At 31.4% G+C, this 24,238-nt stretch overlaps 1 long non-coding RNA gene across 1 annotated transcript; it reads right to left on the bottom strand.

Annotated features, from left to right (window-relative positions):
* Window positions 1-10,324: 10,324 nt before the first annotated feature.
* On the bottom strand, window positions 10,325-10,823 carry LOC106798958 (uncharacterized). The gene is made up of 3 exons (XR_001388783.3): window positions 10,743-10,823; window positions 10,456-10,569; window positions 10,325-10,365 (listed from the first exon to the last, which is right to left on the bottom strand). It is a non-coding gene; the product is annotated as an uncharacterized lncRNA (long non-coding RNA).
* Between the last annotated feature and the right edge of the window lie 13,415 nt (window positions 10,824-24,238).

Raw genomic sequence — 24,238 nt, 5'->3', positions numbered from 1 at the left:
TATTATAAACATGTGTTTAATACATAACACAAAATAATTATATCCCATTCAATAAATAATTAATAATTTTCAGTATTTTTTAATGACATGTTCATCATGGGTTCTTCTATACGGTAAAATTATGTTATGCTTGCTTTAAGGATAAATAAAGGTTCTAAGGTCCTGAGACGGTTTTTTTTTTTTTTGGGGGGGGGGGGGGAGGTGGGGCGACTCGGGGTGTGTGTGTGTGTGGTTCCATGTCAAACCCAGTGGTTTGAATTTATGAATTTATATGTCCAACAGATATGGCTTATTTCTGCACCAGTTATTTTATTCACATAACCTAAGCAGCAGGTGGAGTAAATGATAATACTCATTATTAATTCTCAGGTTGACCTCTGGGTGGTATTCATGGTTTGACTGCTGTTATTATTTTGAGCTCTGGGTGGTATTCAGGTTGACCTAAAATACTCATTATTATTTCCCAGATCTCATTGTTAGATGAATGTGAGTTTCTTGAGAGAGCTCTGGAGGAGTTGGACAAAAATGAATCTAAAATTGTAAGTATGTTTTAGTTTTATTAACCTAGGGAATTTGATAAATGTAACTAATACATGATATATAACTTGATTCCGAATATGCCTTCCTAGGTTGATAAACTTGTATACAAAGAACAAGAGGTTTCAGTTTTAGTAAAGCTTGGTCACCTAGAAGAAGGAGAAGCTTTGTACCGGGCATTACTTTCCATGAATCCTGATAATTATAGGTGATCTCTGTTGCCACTTATATTTTAGGTTGAAGTATCTGGATTGATTAGTCATTTTCAGGTGTTTTTTTTCTCTGATGTTGTTATTTTTTTTTTTGGCACCTTTCTTGGTTCTCAATAAAATTGTTCTATTCATAAAAGTTCCATTTTAATTATTCATTGTGTTTCAAATGGTGAGATTGAGATGAACGCATGTATTCTATGGTATATTTTCATAAAAAAAATTACGGAATAGTTTTTGTCGATGTTTTAAAAATCAGACCTGTCATTAAACTTCCTATTCTGCTGTTTATATAAACTTATTAACCTTATATGAATGTCATGTTTTTGATATGTTATGCCTTCAAGGCAGCATGAATGTTCATGTATAAGTTGTCTTGGATGTTCGGTTGAAGACTTCCATTCTTTTGTTTACGTATTTGGAGGCTTATGGTTGTATGGACTGTTTTTTACTTTTGATTTCGATTGTCTCACAGCAGATGATGATACCAGTAGTACACAATCATGGAAAACTTCTCTCACATAACTTAATGCCTCTTTGAAGGTATAAGTAAAAAACTTATGGCAGTTTTGAACCTCACTTTTGTGTCAAAGTATGAATGTCCTTAGGAATCACATGCCAGTTCTGGTTAAGCCGTATTCTAATGTTTTTTCTATTGATAACTATTTCCTAGTGTTACTTATTATACATAATATCCTTATCTCGTCTTCATACAATTTACAAGTGGTTTTTTGTTAAGGATTTTGATGGTAATAACATTATATATATTCATAAAGAGGAGTTCTCTCAAGAAACTCCAATTTCCAAGTAGTGTCTATTTTTACTTTCTCCTTTTAAAAGTATCTAATTTTTTAACTTGAGAAATAGCAGAATGCTTTTTGCCTCTGTTTGTGTAAACCTTTCACTGGGTTGGATTGAATGAATACTTACAATATCTGCTAAGTAACTTTGCTTTGTGTCTTGTTCTTAAAACACAGGATATGATGTACCATGGAAGCCCTTTTTCCAAAATTCTGCTTACGTGTGGGCATATATGCTGAATTCTTTGGTAGTTGGGGTCACCATAACTGTCTATCTTATGGCTTCACACATTTTTTAGGTACTGTGTCAGCATTTAATGCTATATTTTAATTACCACATCATAGTTAATTATGTCATCATCATACAGCTTGACTACTTGATTTTTATTTTATTTTAAATATCTTCAATGTCTAGTATTTGGTTAATTTGGGAAAGAAAGTAATTACATATAAATAATTACTAATTTGGTTAATTTGTGTCAAATTTGTTAAAAAATAAACATGTTTAGTGTACCTAATTTTCTTTAAATTAGAAAATATTTGAAAATTTCATATTTATTTCATAAAATTTAATTAATTTCATATTGTCACGTGCTTACTATTTGAACCTTATATCAACTCTGTGACGATGGTCGTCAATCGATGTAGTTGCTCCCAAATAACCAATGTAGAATGTTGTTTCTCTAGTAATGAAGGTGGAAGAGAAACATCAAGGTTCATTGCGAAGATGAAGACAAAGGTCCACTCCAGAAGACACCTCTGATAAAATATTACACACACCAGGCCAGATGAAAGACTTTGTAACGAGGAAACAAAATTTTCCCAGGGTTGAGTTCCTACATTGCATGAGTTGCAGGAAGGAGCACAAGCTACGTCTTAAGAGCAAACCAAACACTAAGAACTACCATGATGCTTTGACCAACAAATCCTGGACATGTTATCCTTGGCCTTATCAAAAGTAAGGTGCACCCAAATCACAACTGAAGCTATATGATATTCAAGTTCATGGATGATTGATATTATCTTGTGAACTTTCTAGTTTAGGTTTCAGTTTTATATTTTTCAAGGTAGTTAACAACATCTATATACCTGGAACTCAAACTCAAGACCATTTGTAATTAACAACTTTACGCGAGAGGATCATCCATGCCCTCAGAGATGTAGTGATAAATGACTGAATTGATTAATGGTATGATATGATAGAATGATAAAGAGAAATCAAGGGTGTATGTACTATTTGAGTGTCTAAATATTGCGACTCTTGTATGTTAGCTTAGGACCAACCCAAATTGTATATAGATTGATAAGGTGACTCACATTAGCTTATATGGCATATAGTAAACTTGAATAGTGTAAGAAGCCATATTCTAGTTGTGAGGTCACCCAAATTGTATATAGATTGATAAGGTGACTCACTTTAAGTTGAGTACCATGTCAAACTCAATATTATTCAAAGAGAACAGGTTCTGATTTGATCAAATGAAAGACCAAGATGGCCATCTAGAAGTTCTCCAAAGGAAAAGAAAAAAGTCAGCTTTCTTAAACAATAATAAAGAGGTCCAAAGTTTCTCCGCAACATCATATAGTTTTCATGTCTTCATGTAGGTGCCAAATGAGTCAATTAAGAAATGGCACTTTGCAGAGCCTAGTTAAGGTTTAGCATATAGCATAAAGTCTCTGCATTCTTGGCAATTGCAATCCTCAAAGCGGCACTTGATGCACCCTTCACAGTAACAAGTTGAGCAGCCTTGGCACGTTGAAGAACGAGAACAGCCCCTGCTTGCTTTCAGACTTGATCTCTCTTCATCATCATCGCATGTTATTCTGAAAAATGAAAATTTTCACATCATTAATTAGAATTGATATTTGAGCAGATCTCTCAACTAGAATATAGCTTCTTATAGTATTTAAGTTTACTGTATGCAATATAAGCTAGTTTGAGTCACTGCATGAGGGTTTTTGCATGAGGGTGATTGACCAACACTGCATGAGGGTTTTTGCATTTAATAGGAAAATTTGAATGCGCAAAATTAAATAGAACTGAAATTGAAAACTGTATTTAATAAGACCACATTTCTTTAATCCTATAAATTTATAGTTTTCCGTATGAAATGTAATATGAAATTACTTTATCTTTATCATTATCTATAGATATACAAAAGAAAGAATATGTGGGTAGTTGCGGAAATATATTTTGTAGCTTTTGATGAGGAATTGAATGGAAAAAATTCAATATGCTTGTATTAATAGAAATTGATTGACCGGAAAAACCGATCGTGATTATAAATACAAAAGCAATTCATGTAACTAATCATGATTATACTTTTTTCACCCAATTCATTTTGCACCCGTTGAAATACAATGGTAGGGGTAGCATCATCTTTTGAAGGAAAAAATTACACAAAATTTTAATTTTATGCGTCTTTTGAATCTGTAGCTATATTGTATATCACGAATTTAATTATATATTTTTTATTTCTTTAATCATATTATGATATATTTCCTGTCTTTTCTAATGTTAAATTATTTTTTATTGCTATAGGAATATGTTCAACATTAGCATTTTTATTAGCCATTTAAACGTGACCTTCCAACCTACCAAACTAAAGCTATAAAAGTCATACAAAATATATTTTATATGATGAAAACATAATTAATTTAAAAATATCACTAAATCCTCCGTTAGAGTTGATATTATGTCAAAATATAAATTTAAAGTACAAAATTAATTATTAATGCTAAATTGTTTATAATATTAACTAATAAAAAGAAAATAAGGAAAAATTAACTTATTTATACTCTATTAGTAACTAAACAATCATAGAATATTTTTCTCTATATTCTTTAAAGAAAATAAATTCATTGATAATTGAATAGTAAGAAATAATTCTAAAGAGCATTTGATAGTAATATAATATTATATATTAATATTAACTAAAAATATAAATAATTATAGTAATATTATATGTATAATATTTTAAAAAAGGTTTGTAAGAGGGGGGAGGGGGTGGCCAACCCCCTTGGTTTAAATGTTGGTCCGTCTTTGATACTATATAATGTACAATTGTTGCATGTAAGATTAATCTTCCCAATATGCTATTCAGAAATATAGACTAATTTTCTGGATTGTGTAATAACACTAGACTAAATGCCACCCAATTGAGAGATTATGTTTTGGAATCAAATGTCTATCAAGTATAATATTTCAATATTTATTACCATTGTATTTCTATTTTTCTTAAGTTGTGTAACATTCAACATTAAGTTATAGTTTCAAATTGATAGAGAAAGGCAACATGATATTGAAATTTAAACATCTTTGCTACCAATAAACATATTGTAACAAAAGTTTTCATTTTGTTACAATTCAAAATATTGTTTATCAAATATTCTTGCATATAAAATCATATATTGTTGAATTACTTTTATCTTTATTTCCTTTTATCAAGTGAATGAGAATTATAAAGAATCATTGAAAAATTATATATTTCTTTTGACATATTACGCACATTAATTTACAACATTTTGTAACAACAATAATTGCTAGATTAACAATAACATGCGTTATCAAACTTCTATTAATTTGAATTATTCTTTTAAAGTTTTACTTATCATATGCCAAAATAAATAGTTCTACAAAAAAAATTGAGCAGCTTTTTGCTCTAAAACTATATTATTTAATACAAAATAATCCTATCACTACACAACCAAACTTGTTTATCCTGTGCATTGCATGGATGAAAAACTAGTATATACTGACACAACTTATTTGCTCTTTTGGAAATTCACTATTGCAATAGCAAAGAGAGCAAAAGTTTAATTAAGTCACAACAATATAAATATCAAGTAATATAGGTCAATTGTCATGACATTTACATGTCATCATATAGTAGCAGGTCGGAAAAATATATTAAATTTTTATTATTGACTGGTGGAGGTAGAAAAATCATTCAATTATGATACTAGATGACCTAATTCACATAATTAGAACCTGTGGTACATAAATCGCATAGGTAAAATTAAGTTAAAACTATTATAACTTACCCTGCATTCGAATCAAAGTTTATCAATTGGCCTAATAATAAAGACAATAAAGTTTAGACATAGTTCCTTAAGTGTTTTTGTATTGTTCTTGAATTAAAATTAAAGTTTTATCCTGATAATAATCTATGAAATAGTTTTTTTAATCAAAATTAATTAGAGTTTCATCTTGATATAGATCATCATAAATTATCAACATAAGACTTTAGATTTCATGAAATTAAAAAACAACGCCAAAAGAATTCACATAATTATCATTAATTTATATTTTTGATATCATAATTTTCTCTTAAGAAAAAAATATATTATTATCTCCACCAATATTATCACTTCGATAATTATTGTTGTCATCAACATTACCATCATTATCACCACCGGTGACAATGATGGTGGTAGGTGACAAATTTTTATATATAAAAAATATGATATGAAATTTTTTAATTAATTGTAATGATGTTAATAATTTGTTATTATGAGTAGTTTAGATATGCATAGTTCTAAAGTACAAGTTGCACCTTAGTGGAGTCTAATCCTAAAAAATTACAATATATATATATATATATATATATATATCAACAGAGATTAACTTTCTCCATCTCCTTTTTCGAACCCATTTTTTTCATATGTTTGTCTTGCTTTTTACATATCACTTGGGGTAAATTAAATTACACTTAGACACTTTGAGATTGAAAATATAGAGCGAAGAAGAGAGGTAAGATCATCTAATTATTCTCATGGAGAAGATGACGGGTATGAAGAGGATGGGGCAGGATGGAGAAATGAGATGTATAGGGAGAGAAGAAGTCATAGAAGATATGGAGATAGGCAAAGAGAGGAAGGGATTGATGGAGTAAAGGTGAAGATCCGTACTTTTAAAGGGACTCTGATCTGAAAGTGTATCTTGAGTGGGACATGAAGGTTGAGCATGGCAAGGTATTTGCATGGTCTCAATAGGGAGATCCAAGACATTGTAGAGTTGCACCACTATGCCTCTTTGAAGGATCTCATTCATCAAGCTATCAAGGTGGAACAACAAGTAAAGAGGAAACAAACATACAAGAAGGAGAGAGGATCTTCATTGAAATCTCATGAAAAGGTGCTTCCCTTGGTAAAAATAATTCTAACCCTACTCCCACTTCTTCAAAAGCGAGTTCCATTAAATGTTTTAAGTGTTTGGGAAAGGGTCATATTGTCTCCCAATGTCCTAACAAAAGGACAATGGCTGTGTTGGGTAATGGGGTTATTACTAGTGCATCTTTTTCTGGCTCTTCTAGTTCTTCTACTGAGAGTGAAAGTCAATGTGATGTACAACCCTTGAAAGGTTTTCTTTTGATGGTTAGGAGGTTAATGGGGAGTGTGTGTAAGGATTGAGATGAAACACAAAGGGAGAACATTTTTCATACTAGGTGCATGGTCATGGGGAAAATATGCTCTTTGATTATTGATGGGGGAAATTGCACTTATGTAGCTAGCCAAAGACTGATAGAAAAGCTTGCTTTGAAAACTTTCACTCACCCTAGGCCTTACAAACTACAATGGTTGAGTGAGAATAGGGAGCTAGTTGTAGATATACAAGTTTTGATATGCTTTTCCATTGGAAAATATGTTGATGAGATACTGTTTGATGTAGTCCTTATGGAGGCTAGCAATCTCTTATGTGGAAGGCCTTGGCAGTATGATAAGGATGTTCTCCATAATGGTCTCAAACAAATATTCAATGGTACATAAAGGGAAAAAGGTTACCCTTACACCTATGTCTCGAAGTGAGGTTTGTGAGGATCAAATAAAAAATGAGAATGAAAAGAGAACAAGAGACTAAAGTGAAACTTTTTAAACATAAGAAACCAAACTAAAACATAGATAAAGTATCTTATTACACAATTTTACTATTATTACTATTTGGATCATACACTTTATATGTTGGCTACCTTATACCATTATATTAGATCAAGACCAAATCATTAATTTCTCTAAGTAACAAGGGAGAACACTGAAGTGGATGGAAACATTTTAATTTGTAATAATTGATGAATTTGACTCTAGAAGCGTTTGAGAAGCTTGATTTCAAAGAAGGGAGTGGAAGCACTACTAGAAATATAAGTTTCTACGACACCTATCCTATGATAAGTGGACTGCCTTAGAAAATGAGCTTGTGGCATTGTTATAATTATTGTAATGAAAAATGCCTTTTACAACACACATTCTAAGACGGTTATTGAAAACCGCCTTAGAATATTATGGCAAATAAAATTTAAGACGTGTTTTTGTAAAAAAACCATCTTATTTCCACTGAAAAAAATTTAAACCGTAGCTAGCCTGCTGGAACTCTGTCGCGCGCCTCCATACGCTACCTCGACATCAAGAGAGAGGAAGAAAGCTGAAAAGAAGAAGAAGAAACGAAAACCCACTCACACACACTCTCTGCACTTGCACATGCACCATTCTCACTAATCTCTAGGGTTTATTCATCCATCCATGGAGCTAACTGTTTTCTCTCTCTTCTTCTTCTTCTTCTTGACATTCCACCTTCCCTCCTGCTTCTTAGGTACCTTGTTGATTTCATTCTTCGCTTCACGATTTCTTCACAATTTTAACTGTTATTTTTATTTTATGTTTTCTGTGGTCTAACTCTATTGTCTTTCCTTGCATTTCATGGAGTGTGAAGGGTTGTTAGTTGAGTTGAGATGGATGAAGAATGAAATTGAAAAGTGAAGTTTAGAGATGGAAGAAGAAAAAGTAGTGCCGAACTACGACGAGCTGACTTGTAAGGGCGAGACAACTGCGTGGTTCAAGCAAGGTCTCGGCTTTTCCTCTTCAGCACCAAAGGATGATGTTCCAAAACCCTCCTCCTCCTTCCTCTCCAAATTCGTAAAAGCCTCCTTCGAGTCGACGAAACAAGCGCAGCTCCAATCCATCCACGACAATCTCAAGAAAAAGCCTTCTTTCGAGTCTAGGGTTTCGAGCAGGGATAGGGATAGTGATAGAAGTAGAAGATGAAGCAAGAGTAGAGTAAAACGTAGAAAAAGGAACAGAAGCGGAGATAGATACAGGGCAACGCGAAGGCGAAGCAGGAGTAGAGAGAGACATAAGGATAGTGAAAGAGGGAGACAGAAAATTGGGTTATTTTCCTTCACTGTGCTCTTTGTTTTCCCTTAGGAGCTACTTTCTTTCGGTTCCGCAAATCTAGGACCAAAGGAAAATTGGGATATTCAGTTATTTTCCTTAATTGTTATTTCTAAGTTCTTACACGGAGTATCGGGTTTTTAGGGAAGGACATTTCAGAGTTTAAGTTTATTGGCTTTGGCTTTTCTCCTGCGGCCATAGGAAGTAGGGAGTTCGAACTGATATTAGAATGACTATGGATGTGGTTGTTTTTATCATGGGGGGGGGGGGGGAATCCACTTATTTATGCAAGTGGAATAATCTTGTTTTTGGAGGTGGTGGGTAAATTTGATGTGGAGATTATGTGTCATTGTTTTTGTTTCTGCAGAAATCATATGAAACCAAACGATATAAAAAGGGTCTCAAAGCAGCTGATGTAATTTTGAAAAAATTTCCCGACCATGGAGGTATACTTTATTATTTTGGTGATTATTTTCTAAGTTTTTCCTTATGGCCAGGGGTCATCTTATTTCCCTTCTTAATTGTTTAAGTAAGTCATGCAAGAAATGCAATGTTAGCCCCTCCCCCCTTCCCCATTTTCTATCTATTATTTCTTATTTGCAGCATATTTTATTTCTGTGGTCATAATTTTTATTTATGTGTCCGTTCCGGTTTCTGGATGATAGAAACTTTATTGATGAAGGGTTTGACATTAAATTGCATGGATCGTAAGTCTGAAGCATACGAACAGTTTATCAATCTTGCAATAGTTGTCTATCAGATGATCCAGCTTTGATTTTTGTTCTGGTACAGAATGACCTTAAAAGTCATGTTTGCTGCAGTGTTTATGGTCTCCTTTATCTGTCAGAGAGAGAATACCGGGAGACGATCAAGTGCTATCGAAATGCACTGAGAATTGATCCCGACAATATTGAAATTGTTTCTGACCTATCACACCTACAGGTAGCATCTTAAATGCATTTGTAAATTAAATTAAGTAAGAGTGGATAACATAATCTCGTAAAAAAAGTGTGGATAACATAATGTGAAAGGTTGAGTGCATAATGTAAATTAAATTAGTTTTTTACACTCACAATTTATGTTCCGTAACATTAGCAAGTATAACTATTTTGATATTATTTGTACAAGTTGAGTATCTACTGTAATTTGAATTAACTACTTTGATGAATGATAATTGGTACTATTGAGTTTTAACGCTTTTTAAATGTATAGGTTAACATATTTAAGTTGTGACTTGTCGCAAGCAGCCTTAAACAGTGCATACTACAAGAAAATGACCTATACCTACAGACAAAAACTGCCACTATAAATAAAAAATCCGTAGGTAAATGTATGATTGACTTTGTCCTACGGACGTTTCTTCCGTCAACTTTGACGGGGTGTATAATGACGGCTAATTGTCTGTCACTATAGGTTTTACCTACTATGTATAGTGTGTAGGTAAAAGTCATTAACTTCTACTTACATCTCCTAACTGTAGGTAAAAGTCTTTAATATGTATCTATCATCTTCAATTGTAGGTAAATGTTTAGATCTTAGAGAGAGCTTAGAACATACATAATTGAATGTGGGCAGTGCAGCAACCCAACGATCCTTCCACTAGCCTTGCCAAGTAGTTCATAATTACCTAGGCCTTGGCTAGAGCAGGCCCTCCACTATTTTTCATAAGATATTCATATGATTTTAATTAGAACCAAGGTGAAACATGGTAATGTGACTACAACTCATGATTAAGATTAACCTACCTGATGAGAGAAGGCATATGCCATGGTTCTTTCCCTCTTGACTGCTGCTTCTACTACTCATGAGGTTTGCCAATTGGATAGCACCATATTACTAAAGACACCAATAGCAATCACCTTTGCAAGCATCAAATGGAACTCAGCTCATCCACAAAAATTAGACACAAATTTCAATTCTTACTATAAAAATCACTGTCTATCTCTTTGTTGCTGGATATGTAAAATACTTAATTGTAATTTGTAAGTAATAACATACTGACAGACAACAATTATTGTGTGTACAAACTTACTTGTGCTCTGATTCATCTTGTATGAATGCATGAAGTGCCTCAACTGCTAGGGAGAATGACATAATCAAAATAAATAGTTGTCTACACAAGCAACTGAACAAGAAAATTCAAGATGTTAGTGCATATGATGTAATGTACCAAACAGGAGAAAATATTGAATTAAGTTTGCCATAGTTAATTCAAAACAATGTCATACATAATTCTTTTAGCCTCATACAAGCAGTAATTTAAAGACTCAACATTGTAAAATTCAAACCAAAATGTCATGTATTATCACTTCTTTAACAAACTAAATTGCCTTGGTAAAATATATATATCTTTGGGCAACTCAATATAGTTAAACATGCCAATTCAGAATTTTTTTTACCATTTATTATGCAATATCATTTAGCATTTTACAAGATTTTTATGAAAAATAGTTCTACATAAATATAAAAATTCTGTTTTGTGGATATTTACATTCGGGATAAAAATTACATGTCAAGTTGTCAAAAACCTCTCAAAAGGAATCAGACCTGATTTGTAATCAACTGTAACACTATAATCTCTACAACTTACTTTTACTTTGGTTCCAGCCAACATATATATCAGCCAATAGACCAGCATATATATCAGCCAATATATATATCTGCCAATAGACCAGCATCAATAGAGCATAATAGGTTGGACTTAAGTGCCTAATATTTTAGTGAAGTTAAAATATTTAGATTATGAAAATGTAAAGTTGATAAGTTTTTATTTTAAAAAATTATTTGCTAATTATATAAACAAATTGAAACTGAACTTGAATATTTTAATAAGAAAGATTTCAGATTTGAGATGGAAAAGAATGTGACTAAAATAGGAGACATTGAAGATAGCAATTATAGATGCTTCACAACACTAACAAAGGTGCCTAAAAAAATACCAATACCAGGAGAGAGAAAAAACAAACATAAAGAAAGAGATAGTAATTAGCTCTACTCAGCAAGCAAATATCATAAAAGAATGAAATAGTTGTTTTCCATCATCAGTGAAAAAACCGCACTTGCTCCGACAATTTTTTTGTTCTGTACATTGTATCCATACACAATAATATAATTGATTAATAACAATGGATTTTCTTCCCAAAATTGGAATGACAGACATATATACATTGAATCGTGTTTCATTTGGCATATATTATTTGACAATTTTCAAATAAAATGGCACTGCAACTTGTAGGCTCCTGCAGCCATATTTGCTAGAAAATTTGAGTGGAATAAAGATAACAATAACATTTTTTTTAGGGAAAGAGAACAAGAACATAAAATCATTTAATTGTAACTACATAATAAGCATAAGGTGAGAATATAATTGGTAAACGGGTCAGCTCATGCTGTTTAAGATTTGTTACAAGTGATCCGTATTTTAATTGGTCCACATTGTAACGGATTAGGCTAGAATACGAAATAAATTATTTTTTATTTTCTTAATTTATCCCTGCTAGTATTCTTTATATTGATTATTACAAATATTTACTTATTTATTAACTCATATAAACTATTTTAATTTTGTTCTATCATTTTTCTATTTAGTCTGTCATATCCTCCTCATTTTCACATCTTTTTGTAAATATAAATTTTTAATATATAATAAAAAATAAAAATGTGGACAGACATGTGCTTGTCTCTCCACTAGTTTAATAGGAAAAAAAATCATTAGAGCAACAAAACTAATTAAATATAAAAATTAGACACCAATTTTAACAAACAGAACAAGATTACAATACAAGCTGATTGTAATTTCTGATGTTTGGTTTTGTTTTTCTTTCGTCCAACTAAAAAAACACAAGCGGATTGTTGCCAGCCCGGCCCACTAGTCTCCTATCAAAGTTTCAGTTGTTTTAAAACGACGACACATATTTTAGAATTCTACCTTTCGTATTGATTCAAACTGTATACTATATTTTAGACGAATGCTTATTACTTTGACGTTTAGCTCTCATTGAAGGTTTGAGTTTTAAATCTTAATTTACAATTCAAACATTTATTAGTTAACATAGAAAATATGAGATGCATGTTAATTACTTGAAAATCCTAAATAGTTTAGTTTGACACTAGTTTTAATTTAGCTTAAATTTAGTTTGGCAAAAAATTAAACCAATTTAAATTGAAAAAAATATGTATAATTAAATGAATGATTTCTTTAAGTATATTTTCCCCAATATCAATGAATGTTTCGCTCTTTATTATTAGAAGATATTTATTAGTTCAACAAATAATGTGAGCAACACCCCAAGATTCACTCATTTCATTATTCTCTATTTTCGCCACCAATAATTCCAATTTCAAAAAGGCAACTTGGCATGCACAGACTCACAAACATACATATTTGAAAACAGCAAGGTGGCAGTTTTGTAAATTAAAAGTGAAAACTGAAAAGGAAAAAGAAGTAAACAAAATGAACTCAATAGCCTTTGGTTTGAAATATCTAAAGAAAAAAAAGAAACAAAATAACATCTGATTACCAATATTTGTTGGATTAAGTAAGGAGTCTAACGGGTATAGTTCTGAGTTTCTGTACACATTGGTGAAGTTGACCTTAAGAGATGCTTCTATGCCTGCTGATGTAACTTCCAACATCCAGGTTGCAGGATTATAACCTTCTTTGATCTTAGGAACTCCTTGAATAGCCTACATCAATCATGCACTATAGTGAATATGCTAAGTTCCCAATGCTACAGAAGCATCATATGTTATATGTGTTAATCTTGTTTACACTAAATTCGCCTCATAGTACAGAATCAGATAAGAACAGTGGTGGCCTAACGGACCAGCATATATTTGCTCCCCTGCCAACTTCAAAAGTAACATCCATTAATGTAGTCTTACCGGCACCACTTACACCCATCAGAGCTGTTAGTACTCTTGGCCTAAAGACACCACTAACACCCTTCAAAAGTTCTCGACGTTCCTCAAAAACTCCTTGCTTTTTCATTTCCTACAATCAAATAAACACTCAAAGTATATTTTAAATATAATCAATACCATACAAATAGAAAGATTACATTTTTTAAAAAAATGTGTATAGTACCTGTGGCATGTCTAAAGAATATTTGATCTCATCAAATGTGAGAGATAGAGGTTGAAAAGGAAGAACCATACCCTTCCTTCCACTTCTGTTAGCTTTATCATCACTAACTCTTCCAGAAAAAGATCTGGATGATAAGTTTGCTTCTTCTACAATCTTTGTTTCAAAATCATCATCAGATTCAATTGGTTATGAACATAATAAAAAAGCTCAAGCTAAAAATTTAGAAACTATAACTAGAGCTCAAGGACTCACCAAAAGAGATTTTTCCATTTGGTAACTGAATCAACTCTTCAGCTGTTGAAGCATTTCTCTCAATCAATTTCTCAATTAATTAAGGATATTATAGATAAAAATAATTAATGCATCAGACTTTTAGAAAAAAATCTTATAAAAAAAAGGACAAACAATTGAGTAAAAATAATCTTATACATAAGAAAGGAGGTAGTATATTAAGATCTCAACTAGAAATAAAGTTAATATAATCCTTATAAAACTAAGCCAATCCTAGAAGCCAGTTTTTTCTAGATTGATTAATCCATAAACTCATTCTAAGAGCACAATCCATTTTTGTCTTTGTGAACATAAAATAAATCAAGAATATCATGCAAGCGATAGATATTTTAACCATAAAAAGTTGCTACCCAAGAAGCTTGGCCAATTAGAAATCAATGTCAATATTATTGACAAAGTAAAACATCAACAATACAATTATTATAACTCCGCAAATTTTGATCTACAAATAATGTCTCACTAGTCACCATGTTTTACCATTTGTCATTCAGTTTATAATCTCACATGGTACACTAGTCATGATGCAGGGATTATTTCTCCTGAACACGATCCTGCATCTCTACTTTTACAGTTTAGTTACCAACTCGTTTATCTCTTTAAATCAAAATAAATTGCACTAAGTCAAAACACTATAAAAAAATTGCAACATGAAATACAGAAATACCCGATAAACTCATGCATATTGAAGAACATGCTAAATAAGTTCTAGGATTAGCAAGTTAATGAAGATTCAAAATTTTATGTAATATATTGAAAAACAACTCTTATTGTACAAAAGGAATCCTGCATTCTGGACCGCATTGAATGGTCGGAAAAAATATAACCACTGAAATACATCTTCCCAGGAAATCCAATTTTCCCGCATTCTGCTGCAAATTATCTGCAGTCGGCAACAGAATAGATGAACACTATTGGGCTAAACTTCTAAGCTTGCAGGGATATTAGCTTAAAATGCTTACAATTAGTAGACCAAGGAATTATGATTTAGGCTTTTTTGGGGTATCTGAGCTTGATGGTTCAGCTTTCCTCTTAATTCCCAAAAAATGCTCTACCTGAATCAATTAAAAAAAAAATTTTAACAGAAAAATGCAAAGCTATTCCACAAAAGCACTTTTTCTAAAGCTTAAACACGTCCTAAATTACCTTTCGATCACCAAGTTAAACATTATTAACATTAAACATTAAACATAGTTACTTACTTCTTAGCATGCCAAAATCACTTTTTGCCATAATCAATTTAAATTTTTTTAAAATAGGTTCTTAATGCAGCCATAAGTCAACTCTCTTACATCATCTTTGGTCAATTTCCTTCTCTCAAATTCAAACTCAAGTTTTGAAATGGGTTGAGTGGATGGTTCACAGTCATGTTCGCCAAGCCAGTGAAGTAAGGATCAGATAATGCCTGATATCACAAACATGACAGAAATAATGAAATATACTCTTAGGTAATTATCAATGAAATTATATATAGGTGATAGGAGATCAACCTCTTCAGCTGATGGAAGGTCTTTAGGATCATTAGGTAACTTTCCTTCTCCAACATAAGTATAACATGCAAGAGTTTCGAAATACTCCAACTGTATGCTTTGAACATTGTCGTTGTTTCCACATATGAAAACTCCTCAGAAACACTAATAAATTGAATTCTTTTTTCAATGAATAAAGAAACGCAATGACATCGATTCAGAATAATGACTTACACAAAAACTTCGGTAAAAGCACGTGAAAAGACGCAAATTGAAATCCGTGTAATTTGAAAATTGAAAGGAGGCGCTCTTGCTCGTCGATTTCCTCGAAATGTCGGCGCCAGCGATCCTAATCCCAATCCTCGTCGCCACCGCCGACGCGGACGCGATCGACAGCGGCGGCGCTCCCAAGGGACTTCCAGTAGGAATCGACTCGGTTGGTGACCTCGGAGAACTGGTGCAGCACGGAGTCCTAGCCGCTGCATTTGGCGCCGGCACTGCGGTCGTCGGAGGAGGAAGAGGCAAGGCAGCGATAGGGGGGTTACGATGGGAACGAGAGGAGCAAGGGCGTCCGTTGTGCGGGGAACGGAACGGCAAGCTTCTGCGTCAGGAAGGTGAGCGTTGGTGCGGAAATGAAAGAAGAAGAAGCCATGAGAGAGAGAATGAAAGAATGGATAAGCGTGTTGTTGAAGAAGAAGGAGATTGGGAATATACTGTGTGTGTTGAAAATGCAAAGTGAAGGCGATGGAACATGAGGCTGGGAACTTGACTGTGAAAATTTGAGGGATGGATCTTCTTAGTGCCTCAATAGATTTTTTATTTTTTCTAGACACGAGGGGATAAGGATGAAATGAAAATTTTATTCTTAACTTATCTTTCCTTCTCTTTATGAATCAATGTCATGTAACTTCCTTTTATTTTTATTGATCGGTTTGGGTTGCCATTCAAAAAGGTGAAATAGGTGGCACTAAACAAATTATTTTTTATCAATGTCATGTAACTTTCTTTTTATTTTTAGTCTTAAATGGATTATGTCAAAGAACATACATAAATAATTTGAAGTGTAGTTCTATTAGTCTTTCTTTAGTATATTAATAATTATTTTAATATGATAAAATAATTATTTTAATATGAGAAAAATAGTGAAAATATTGTATATTATTGAGTTTCTGATTAACTTTCTTAAAATAATTATTTTAATATGTATTAGTTTTATTGTATTTTACTTACACTATTGTTTGTAGGTAGAAACTTTTTAAATTTTATCTACACCAATGGACTGTAGGTACAAGTTTTATAGGATTTTAACAACACCAAGTAATCGTAGGTATAAGTTTTTTTAAATTTTACCAATACTAAGCATTTGTAAGTAGAAGTTATTTTGAGTTTTACCTACATTAAATAATAGTAAGTATAAATTTTTTAATTTTACCTATGACAAATAAGTGTAGGTATAAGTATTTTTTGACTTTTACCTACACTAATTTATGTGTGTAGGCAAAAACCTCCGTAGGTATATGTCATTTTTCTTGTAGTGTGTACACTAAACCCTGTCATGGTAGTAGAGATTATTTTTACGAGTTAAATTTATACATATATGGTCATATGTCAGTATATAGAGTGAATTGAAGTGACTTTTTTATGAGAAAGTGAGATAATCAGGAATAATTAAGTATCAGATCAAATCATGCAATATTAAGATTAAAGATAATGTGACATAACTTTTTAAGAGATTATATAAGCATAATTATAGGAAACTGGCCACCTGACTGGGTCAACCCTTGGTCCAAAAAATGGCCTATTTAAAAATATGTCCAACAGATATGGTATTCACTATCTAGTACAAGTCTTGGTATTGGTGACTTCTGTGAGGCATAATGGGACTGGAAAATTGCTTATTTGTGCACCAGTAATTTTATTCACATATCCTAAGCAGCAGGTGGAGTAAATGATAATACTCATTATTATTTCTGAGGCTGACCTCTGGGTGGTATTCATGGTACTTTGAAGCTTCTATCAATTAGATAAGATAAGACCCTTAGTAGGGTTGGTGTAACTGAAATGTGTATTGGCTTTTTGTTATGCTCTTTAACAATTTATATGCTAATGATAGCTGGTATCCACTATGGCTTTATAAATCAATTGGATTTTTTTGTCACTTTTATAGTTTCATATATGGTCAAATTACATTTGTTGAATACTATTCTCTTTGCTGTCAATGCTACTGTTGAATGGGCAAGAATATAAAATCTTAACATGGTTTTGTCACTTTCTCTGCAGTAAATATTATTGCCCAGATCTCATTGTTAGAGAAATGTGAGTTTCTTGAGAGAGCTCTGGAGGAGTTGCACAAAAAAGAATCTAAAATTGTAAGTATGTTTTAGTTTTAAAAACATGGGGATTTTGATAAATGTAAATAATACATGATATATACCTTGATTCCAAATATGCCTTCCTAGGTTGATAAACTTGTATACAAAGAACAAGAGGTTTCACTTTTAGTAAAACTTGGTCACCTAGAAGAAGGCGAAGCTTTGTACCGGGCATTACTTTCCATGAATCTTGATAATTATAGGTGATCTCTGTTGCCACTTATATTTTAGGTTTAAGTATCTCGATTGATTAGTCATTTTCAAGTGCTTTTTTTTTTTCGCTGGTGTTATTTTTTATTTGGCACCTTTCTTGGTTCTCAATAAATTGTTCTATTCATAAAAGTTTCATTTTAATTATTCATTGTGTTTCAAATGGTAAGATTGGGATGAGCGCATGTATTCTATGGTATATTTTCATAAAAAAATTACGGAATAGTTTTTGTTGATGTTTTAAAAATTGGACCTGTCATTAAACTTCCTATTCTGCTGTTTATATAAACTTATTAACCTTATATGACTGCCATGTTTTTGATATGTTATGCCTTCAAGGCAGCATGCATGTTCATGTATAAGTTGTCTTGGATGTTCGGTTGAAGACTTCCATTCTTTTGTTTACGTATTTTGATGCTTATGGTTATATGGACTGTTTTCTACTTTTGATTTCGATTGTCTCACAGCAGATGATGATACCAGTAGTACACAATCATGGAAAACTTCTCTCACAATTCCAATTAATAATGGGAGAATTTTCATTTTTCAGAATAACCTACAATAATGATGATGCGAGACCAAACACTACTAAAAAAATATGATTTTAACATCGTCAATTTAACATTAGTTTTATGAAAACCGATGTTAAGAAAACGACTTTGTTAAAATCGGTTTTTTAAAAACCGATCTTGTGTGTATCCCTTAACTTCATTTTTGACCAAAACTGAAGTTGGTAGACGTGCGTTAATAATGGTTAATAAAAAATCTAATGTTGTCAAATTTTCTAAAACACATAGTCTCTTGCCCTCTAGCTGCCTCATTCTTCTCTCAATGTCATGAACCCTAATTAGGTAAAAATCTAATGTTGTCAAGTTTACTGTATGCAATACAAGCTAGCGTGATTCACTTTTCAATCTATATACGGTTTGGCTTGGCCCTAAGCTAACATACAAGAGTCCCAATATTTGGACGCTCAAATTGTACATACACCTTGATTTCTCTTTATCATTCTTTCATATCATACCATTAATCACATCAGTCATTTATCTCTCCATCTCTGAGTCCATGGATGATAATCTGACATAAAGTTGTTCATAACAAGTGGTCTTAAATCTAAGTTATAGGTATGTTGAAGTTGTTAATTACTTGGAAAAAGAGCGTTGTTGCAATAATCAATTATCCTACCTTACTAAAGCTGGATTGTCTGTAGTTGAAGGTATTTGTGATTTTTAGTAAAATGTCAATTATCACTCATCCTTTTTGTCTCTCTAGCTCTTATTGACACATCGTGAGTCTCCAATATCTTTTTGCAGTATATAACGTGTTTTGCAAGACTAAGTACCAACTACGTTTACAAGAAAATACTAATCATGCATGAACTTGAATATCATATAGCTTGAGTTGGGATTGAGCAACTTACTTTTGATAAGGCCAAAGAGAAAGAGTCCAGCATTTGTTGTTTAAAGCATCATGGTAGTTCTTAATGTCTGGTCTGCTCTTGAGATGGAACCTGCGCTCCTTCCCGCATCTCGTGCAACGCAGGAACTCATCCTTGTGAAAGTTTTGTTTCCTCATTGCAGAGTCTTTCCGGTTAGTCACATTTGTCTGGTGTGTAATACTTTATCAGAGGTGTCTTCCAGAGTGGAACTCTGTCTTCGTCTTCCCAATGATCCCAGATGTTTCTCTTCCACCTTCCACTCCCTCCCCTTAAAGCATGTTCCTCAAATGCTTCTAGAGTGACATTAACTGATTATTACAAACAAACATGTTTCCACCAACTCAGTGTTCTCCCTCGTTTCCACCAACAAATAATGCATAGGATCGAAATTATATTTATAGTAACAATTTATATTGCTAATAAAATAAATTGAAAAGAAATAGTGATTCTGTCTCACAGATATTTTTTTTAATAAAATTAAATCTATATATCTGCTATTTATTTGTTTTTCCCAAATTACAAAATAAAACTATTATTTAACCCATTTTAAATAACAAAAATAAGGCTCTAAAAAAGATCAACAGACTCTGCAGTTCCTGTTCCATTATTTTTTTATTGTACAATTATAACAATACAAAACAAAAATACTTGCTTGAAACATTAGAGATCAATTATACTATCGCAAAATAAAAAAAAATGAGAAATTGAAGTGGAAAACTTACCCAAGGGACACTCAGGGCAACACTCACAAGTGATGAAATATTGACCTTCGTTATTAATTTTTAGCCTCCCAACATAATCTCCATATTTTTTGTTTGTAGCTCCACAAAGAACCTCAATATAGTCCTCACCTCTCTTAAAATCTAGGATCATTTTGAGCTCTTCTTCATCAAATAATATTTTACCATCATCTCCAACCCTAAATTGCTTTCTTCATTTTGATGGCCCTGTTTATTTGATCATGAACATATTTCCAAGCCAAGAATTATGGACAAAAATGAAACTAGCTAAAATATGTTCACTCCCATAATGGTGTAAAATTGTGAACTTGTTATGTGACTATTATTACACAACAAAGAATGGAAAATCATCAAGTAAGCATAAAACCATGCATGCTGATATACACATGATAGTAGGGGTAGAATGGCTTAAATCTGAAATTAATTTAATCATTGTGGAAAAAAAATTTTGAAAACAACAAATTATGACAAAAAAATCTTTGAAGAAATAATGTAGTCACTAAATATTTTCAGAAAGTAACATCTGATAAAACATGTAACCTTAAAAGACTAAATTGAGGATTTTCTTTTCAAAATGTTTCTTTATTTATTTATACCAGATACCTAAGTTGGATTTATCTCCATTGTTCTCCTTGAGTTACCATATGAAAACATAAAACAATTAAGGAAAATAATTGATTTAGGAAAAATCACACTAACCTTGAGTAATATTGTTGTCTTCTGTCTTTTTCTCATTTCCTTGACTTCTCTTATGTTTAGGTGGATCACCTGTAATCATATGAGGAAAGAAAGCCCTTAATTTTATTTTTCAATCCTTCTTAAATTAAGTAAATATAAAAAAAATGGTGCCCTAAGTTCATGACTGCACAATGAGATGCATGCAAATTGACTGTACGTAGTCCAGATTCTTCTTCCGTCATTTGATTTAGGGATTTTGGTATGGACTGTTTTCTTCTCAAACAGGAATTTCACAATGAGAAAAACTTTCAATGTTGTCTAATGTGCCTATAAACTATGTTGCAAAAATATAATTTATAACCATTTTTTTTATAAAAGCGGACACATTAAAAGAAATCAAATCTGAATCCCAAAATAGCAAAAGAAATAATAATTAAACACACTCTTAATTTCTTCATAGTTGAAAATATATTAAAAGAAAAGTGATGTGATGATTTCAAAGAAAATCACACTAACCTTCTGTAATATTCTTGAGTTCTTCCTCTATCTTGATTCTTAGACTTCTCTCCTGTTGAGGTGGATCACCTGTAACGAGATCGAGAGAAAGGAAACCTTTAATTTTATTTTTCACTTCTTCTCCTTGAGTTACCATATGAAAACATAAAACAATTAAGGAAAATAATTGATTTAGGAAAAATCACACTAACCTTGAGTAATATTCTCATCTTTCTTTTTCTCATTTCCTTGACTTGTCTTCTGTTGGGGTGGATCACCTGTAGTCATATGGGGAAAGAAAATCCTTAATTTTATTTTTCAATCCTTCCAAAACTACTGAATATAAAAAAATAAAAATTGGTGCCCTAAGTTCATGACTGCACAATGAGATGCATGCAAATTGACTATAGGTAGTCCAGATTCTTCTTTGACCATTTGATTTAGGGATTTTGGTATGGACTGTTTTCTTCTAAAATCTGAATCCCAAAAAAGCCAAAGAAGTAATAATTAAATACGCTCTTAATTTATTCAGTTTAAAATATAATAAAATAAATGTTCTGTGATGATCATAAAAGAAAGTATATTAATAGTCACTTATTAAATGAAATTTGGAAGTAAGTGACAAATATTTTTCTATAAAATACAAATCACATTTATTTTTACGTTTTCATAACAAATTTATATTAAAGTGTAATAAAAAATAATAAATGTTTAAAACACAATTGACCAAGTGTATTGCACACTATTTGAAGGCCATCCTAGCTACATATAATGAGATGTTGATCATAATAAATATTAAAATAATTGAGAATGTATTTTGGTAAATGATAATTAGGTGATGATCAAATACTTCTCTTAAAACTAGATGCTGAAAATAAAAAACTAGAAGTTATGTGTTCATTATGATAAAGGATTTGTCTCTTCATGACTAACTGTCTTCTTTTAAGAGACAATTTAAATAATTTTTTTATTATTTAATAATACTCATTAATCATATAAATGCTTAACTTCAACAACAACAAAAAACAAAAAGTCACATAATGCTTGTAATATTCAAGCATCTCTTAATTACATCATTAATTAATACTTTTATTTTTATGCATAAATTTAGTTCCTTTTAATAATCAAATTAATTGATATTAAAAATGTATGTCAATCAATTGATATATTACCTGAAATCTCTATAGTGACCAAGCATCCCTTAATTATCTAGCTATAACGCACGTTGATTGATTTACAAAATAAATTACGGAGGGGTTGCGTGATTGACCAACACTGCATGAGGGTTTTTGCATTTAATAGGAAAAGTTGAATGTGCAAAATTAAATAGAACTAAAATTGAAAACTGTATTTAATAAGGCCACATTTCTTTAATCCTATAAACTTATAGTTTTCCGTATGAAATGTAATATGAAATTACTTTATCTTTATCATTATCTTTAGATATACAAAAGAAAGAATATGTGGGTAGTTGCGGAAATATATTTTGTAGCTTTTGATGAGGAATTGAATGGAAAAAATTCAATATGCTTGTATTAATAGAAATTGATAGACCGAAAAAACCAATCGTGATTATAAATACAAAAGCAATTCATGTAACCAATCATGATTATACTTTTTTCACCCAATTCATTTTGCACCCGTTGAAATACAATGGTAGGTGTAGCATCATCTTTTGAAGGAAAAAAATTACACAAAATTTTACTCTTATGCGTCTTTTGAATCTGTAGCTATATTGTATATCATGAATTTAATTATATATTTTTTTATTTCTTTAATCATATTATGATATATTTCCTGTCTTTTCTAATGTCAAATTATTTTTTGTTGCTACATGAATATGTTCAACATTAGCATTTTTATTAGTCATTTAAACGTGACCTTCCAACCTACCAAACTAAAGCTATAAAAGTCATACAAAATATATTTTATATGATGAAAACATAATTAATTAAAAAATATCACTAAATCCTCCGTTAGAGTTGATATTATGTCAAAATATAAATTTAAAGTACAAAATTAATTATTAATGCTAAATTGTTTATAATATTAACTAATAAAAAGAACATAAGGAAAAATTAACTTATTTATACTCTATTAGTAACTAAACAATCATAAATTATTTTTCTCTATATTCTTTAAAGAAAATAAATTCATTGATAATTGAATAGTAAGAAATAATTCTAAAGAGCATTTGATAGTAATATAATATTATATATTAGTATTAACTAAAAATATAAATAATTATAGTAATATTATATGTATAATATTTTAAAAAAAGTTTGTAAGAGGGGGGAGGGGGTGGCCAACCCCCTGGGTTTAAATGTAAGTCCGTCTCTGATACTATATAATGTACAATTGTTGCATTTAAGATTAATCTTCCCAATATGCTATTCAGAAATATAGACTAATTTTCTGAATTGTGTAATAACACTAGACTAAATGCCACCCAATTGAGAGATTCTGTTTTGGAATCAAATGTCTATCAAGCATAATATTTCAATATTTATTACCATTGTATTTCTATTTTTCTTAAGTTTAATTAAGTTACAACAATTGAGAGATTATTTCACTATTGCAACAACAAAGAGATCAAAAGTTTAATTAAGTCACAACAATATAAATATCAAGTAATATAGGACAATTGTCATGACATTTACATGTCATCATGTAGTAGCAGGTCGGAAAAATATATTAAATTTTTATTATTGACTGGTGGAGGGAGAAAATTCATACAATTATGATACTAGAC

The sequence above is a fragment of the Glycine max genome, chromosome 6 (assembly GCF_000004515.6).
Source record: "Glycine max cultivar Williams 82 chromosome 6, Glycine_max_v4.0, whole genome shotgun sequence".
Lineage (NCBI taxonomy): Eukaryota > Viridiplantae > Streptophyta > Magnoliopsida > Fabales > Fabaceae > Glycine > Glycine max.
This window is presented reverse-complemented; position numbering and strand designations above follow the sequence as displayed.